This window comes from Meriones unguiculatus (assembly GCF_030254825.1).
Source record: "Meriones unguiculatus strain TT.TT164.6M chromosome Y unlocalized genomic scaffold, Bangor_MerUng_6.1 ChrY_unordered_Scaffold_23, whole genome shotgun sequence".
In the NCBI taxonomy this organism is placed as follows: Eukaryota; Metazoa; Chordata; class Mammalia; order Rodentia; family Muridae; genus Meriones; species Meriones unguiculatus.
The window spans coordinates 28,575,689-28,581,688 of record NW_026843709.1 but is presented as its reverse complement, the minus strand read 5'-3'; positions in this window follow the sequence as shown (position 1 = coordinate 28,581,688).

Genomic DNA, 6,000 nt, shown 5'->3' with positions numbered 1-6,000 from the left:
TCAACTTGGCCCTTTTAATAACTGGCTCCTGAAAGTCTTACTTGCTTTTTCCTGTTGCATGATATCATTCTCCCTCTAAGTCAATCAGCACCAGAGAGAATCTTGAGGTTTCCATGGAGATGAGTAAATAAACTTTTGTCAGTGTCCTGTATCTCTGATCCTGTGCAGAAGTGACTTTTTCTTGTGAAACCCAACAAGCCTTTATCTCATCTCTTAATCCAGAACCCACACCTTTACTCCTGTTTACCTCCGTGACAATGTCAGGTAGGAAATGAAACTTTAATGTTTATTTAATGTGACAGCTTCCTTAGTAAGGTAGCTTCAAAATGTTATGGGATTATAGGGAATGTACCCAATGACAAGGTGGTTCCTAATGTGGTCTTGGATATTAAATATACTTGTTTGTGACTTTGAACTGAGTAGTTACTCACACACTTACTATATAGTCTGTCACATTCTTATTGATATAACAGGCTGGCAAGGTGTAGTGTTCCCTTGAGTATTGAGTTTTTACTAGCAGGAAAAGAGAAAGAAACCAGAGAATTCCTTGGACTTGTTAAGTGAAACAGAGAAAAATCAGTGTATATAAAAGGAGAACTAAGATGTAATAAACTCTTTGACAGCAGGTGATGTTCCATACTGTTGTTGCCAATTCTCTATGAGTACTGTTGCCTAGGCTCACATTACAAGATTATCAGCTTTGTCCTACTCAGTAGTCAGTGAGGAATCCTCCTGATTCAGGGGTTTAAAGTTAAAACTGGGCTTTCAGGACAGAGAAATTGGTCCATGTTGTATGTCTGGGACACAAGAGCTGCTGAGTTTCCTGCTGTGGTCCTCCAGACAAACTCTCTGAATGTAGAGTTAGTTCCAGGACTGCTTGAACCAAGGTGCCACATGAGCTCATGAGGTTTGAGGTAGCTGATTACCACTAGTTTATGACTAGGATTTTTTGCTACATATTGAGTTCCAGGAAAGCATGCCTTACAATAACAAATTCTGCACTCCTTGAGAGGAATTTTTTCTCTATGTTAAAAGTAATTATAAAAGTTGTTAACTTAATATTTTTATTGATTGTGTTGCAATTTTATATAATATACTACTTTTCTATTGCTCCCAGGATCAAATTCTTTCCCATGTGTCACACTAAATATTTTTATACTTAAAACACATCAATTCAAGTGTGTAATACTCATTGGAACATGATCAGTGCAAAGTCCCTTAAATAAAACTGAGTTCATCTTTGCCATACCCTAGGACTACCACAAGATGAAGCCATTAGTCCTGAACAGCACTATGCTTCATTCACTTGATCAGTGATTTTCTTATGTATTTATTTATTATGATTGGTTCACATTGTATCCCCTCTCCTCCACACTCCCTCTGCTCCTTCCATTCTAACCTACCCTCCTTCTTCTAGCCCTAGGACCTTTCTCTACTGATAACTGACGTCCTTCTCCCCTTCTATCTAACTCTAGATTATCAGGTCTCATCAAGTCTGGCTGCATCATCTTCCTCTTTGTCCTAATTCTCAGAGCATTGTTCTCCCAGTGTCCGAAATTCCCTCTACTTAGTACACACTTCTTACAACCTCTCCTGTAGGCTTCCCAGAGCTCTGAGGGGAGGGACAATTTTATAGGGATATCCCATTCAGTACTGTGTGTTTTAAGGACTCGCTCTGCACAATAATAGACTGTGGGTCTCCTTATGCAACCCACTTTGATGTAGAAAAAAGCATCTCTGTGAATCCCAGAACATGGCATTGATCTCTCAGTTGAGGGCAGAGAACAACAATTTTTTTTTATTAAAAACACCGTGTATTTCTTGAAAATTTCTGTAGGATGCCCTTGCACAACAACTGAATTACTGCCACCCAAGACCCCTAGTGGAAGACTGGTTTGGTCACAACAATGGCCTATTGGAATTTTATCCTCCACTATTAGGAGATGTCCTCATAGTGAATATACACTCTATTTGTCTTTCTACATTTATTTACTTCACCCAGGATGATTTTTCCTGTTTCCATCCTTTTATCTGAAAATATCATGATGTCATTTTCTTAGCTGAATAACACTCCATAATGGAAATATTACACATTTTCCCCAAAGGAGTTTGTCAGTCCTGTACTTTAGTCCTTGGAAGTTGCTGGGACTTTAATCATTACATTGAATGACAAACTATCAGGATAACTATATTCTTTTCGCCTAGAAGTTCTTCCATCTTCTTCCACTTCCTGATGATTTGAATTACAATGTCCCCTTGAAACTCATCTATTTACATGAGGAGTCCTCAGAGAAGAAATGTCCAGGAAAGGTTAGGTGTAATGGCCTTGTTAGATAATATAATTCCTATTTGAGTTATATTTTAGGAGGGTGTGCTGTGAGGTTGATATACCAAATAAGTGACCAAATAGAATGGAGTCTCTGTCTCTTGGTCTTTGTCAATTATATCTTTGTTTCTGTTGGTCTAGGTCTCTCTATTTCTGAATCTGTCTCTCTAGGTCTTTCTCCCCAGTCAGTAAATGTCTGGAAATGTCTGGGATTGAGGGGAATCTACCAAATGACAAGGTATTTTCCTACTGTGGTCTTGGATCTGTAATTTCCTAAGTTGTGACTTTGAACTGAGCAGTTACTGGCATATTGACTAAATGTAATTTCACATTCTTATTGATATAATAGGCTGGCAGGGTGTGGGTTCCCTGGGATATTGCGTCTTTAAAAGCAGGGAAAAGAGAAGGTAACCTGATATTCCTGCAGGCTAGTCTAACAGTGTATACCTGAAATAGGACGTGAAAATGGGGGGTGACAGAGACGCGAAGAATGGAGAAAAGACAGATTCCAGTCTTAGTTTATTGAACCTACAAACAATGATGATAAAGCAAAGAGTACAAGCAAATGTTTTTTTTTTTGTTTTTTTTTTTTTTTTTTTTTTTTTCAGAGTATCAACACATCTATGCCACCCTGCAAGGCATCCAGGAATTCACACAACGTTACACCAAGTTTGCTCTCTCATTCCCAAGGTTGCATGGAGCTTGCTATCTACTTCTCAGGCTCAAAATACCCAGCTTGCAGAAACCTACAAGGACACTCTCTGAGACACGGTACTTAGATAAGACCTGCATCTGCCATGGTCAGGACTTGGAATTCATTTCCCCCTTCTGTGCTTTATGGAAGTCTGTCTTAGGTTCACAAAATGTGCATTTTTCCTTACTTGTCATCAAGATCTTAGATGTGATTTTTTACAAGCCTCACTTTTAAGTTGGAATAACCACAATTTTACTCTTACACATCAGTCACTTACCTCCATATCACATGAGGTTGTTAAATATCTTCAATTTAAATCAATTCAACTACTTTTGATTGTGTTGAAGTTGTTGAAGAAGGAACTGTAACAAGGAAGGCAGGCACAGGCCAACAAACCCATACCCACCAGACCTGCAAGTGTCAGTCCCCACTTAAGCACAGGGCTAAAGGATGGAAAGCAGTTCCTGAGTATAGTAACTGTATCCCAGGCTGTATTGGCCAATTATAACCTAGGTTTCTTGGCAGAGTCTATGTCATGGATCTTATTTCTCATCATTAACATGTCCAATGAGAAGTTTTGCTAGACCAAATACCAGCAAGGTGTTTCTGAACCTGAGTCCAATTAAATTATTTTTCATCATACCAAGAATCAGAAACCCTAACAGGAATCATGACAAAAGTAGGTTGCTTAACAACTAATACTGAAAGAGCATTATTAACAGCAATAACAAACTTAGTAAGATTGTAATATACACATTCAATTGAATAGGTATCATTGTTCTTAAAATGTCTTACTACAATGTTTCCAATTAGCAGTAAACAAGGAGGATTAACACATGCCAAAAAGGAAGTATACTTGATTGATTTCGAAAAGCTACTTGCATTCCCTGAGAGAATGACTATATATCCCAATGCAGCCCACAATTTCTATATATAGTTTTGCCAATTTTTATTTTGAAGTCCTCCAAAGTCCAGCACTAAAAGATTTTTCTAAAACAAAGGATTTTTGACTGCCTTTATCAGAAGCCAAGTTCTTAATACCCTTAAAGATAGACAAGGCCAGTACATAAGTGTAAATGCAGGCTCACAGTCCAAGGAGGTGGGTGTTTCTCCGATGCATCTTGTCCATGGAACAATCAGTTGAGGACAAGTTCATTGATCCCCTTTCTCACAGGGTGGGTAACTCACTAGAGTTGTAAGACTGTTGTTCTTAACTCCCATAGAAAGGGACAATAATATCCCTACAATGTTCTACTCTGCTTGGTTGCAAAGGAAGTCTTCAGATGCCACCCCAACTTTCAAGTAGTAGCCATTCTGACCTATGACCTGGACCATGGAGACTAGTAAGCTAGTAAGCTGTCCTGATCAATACTCTCCCTGGTAAAGCAAAGAGAATGACTTCATCCTATTCCTGAAAGATTAAGAGTCTGTTTTACTTGTTTTACTTCAAAAGCAGAAAAACCCAGCAACCAAGTGTTGTTGACATAACAAGGATTTCTGGCTTATCCCAGGAAACTGAATAGAGGTGAGTAGAAACTGAATAGAAACTGAGTAGAGGTGGAATAGGAACGTACCCCCAATAAACAGTTATCATGAACAGAGGGGTTTTCATTGACATCATTATCATTGTCAGGGGAAAACTCCTCATCCACTTGTTGCACCAGATATTCCAGTAGCCATAGAGCTACATCATTTTCATGCGGAAAAACACAGGCAGATCCTCATCCCCATATGAGTACAAGGTCGGATCCAAGCCATTTATTTGTTAAAGGATCCCTCCATTTGACTTTAGCAAATTTTTTCTTTGTTTCTGTATGCCAAAATCTATCTGCTGCAGATTTACAAAGCTTATCAGAATTTTAAAAATTCAGAATGAACAGTACATAATTAAGATGATTCTTAGGTTTCCAGAGGAATAGCTCCTCTTTCTTTGTTGTTTTGCAGATAAATCTTAATTCTCTACTGGGCATGCTTTACCATACCTTATTCTTGAAGATTGTAAGGTATTTTTGTTATAAGAGAAACTTGAAACTGTTCACAAAATCTTTTAAAAGATTCACCAGTATATCCTGTTCCATTGTCAGTTTTAAATTGTTTAGGAACTCCCCTAGAACATTAAAAGCCTATAGACAATGAGTCATAACATTCTTTGCAACTTTTCCTGTTTGGAGACTGGCAAAAATAAATCCAGAATAGTTATCTATGCAATCACGTACATATTTTAATTGTTTAAATTCAGGAATATGAGTAATATCCATTTCCCAAATCTGATTTGGAACCAATACTTTACGATTGACTCCCAAATGAGGAAGATACTGAAAGTGAGGACAAGTAATGCAAGCCTTGACTACACTATGAGCTTTTTCCTTAGTCAATCCATATTTAAGTCTAAAAATTTGACTATTAATAGCATGTATATTACGGGCATCCTAGGTTCTTTTTAACAGTGAACAATAAACTTTGGTGACTTTATCTGCCAATGCATTTCCTTTAGACAGGGGTCCTGGCAACTTAGAATGTGCACTCAAATATCCTACAAAAAAGGGAAAGTTCTTTTTTAATCCAATTTTGAATTTGTAAAAATAAAATTCCAGCAGGAGAATATGTCTGAATTTGACCTGCAGTCTCTAAACTAGGCAAAGACTGAGCTACATATGTACTACCTGTAAAATATTTAAAGACTGCTTATTAAAACTTTGAAACACAGCCAATACTGCAAATAACTCTGCTATTTGCACAGATGTGTTAGACACTTGAAAAGATATTGGTGTTCTTTTATAAGTATTGGCAAAAACACCAGATAATGAGCCATCAGTAAACACTGTTAAAGTATCTACAATTGGGCTAACTTTTGTTTTAAATGGAAAAACTGTAAGTTGTACCTATAAAAATTGAATTGATTTATTTTTTGTGCCTCAGCATGTTAGACTCTGTCATAATAAGCTTTACATATGTTAAAATGCCATATTTATCAGATCTC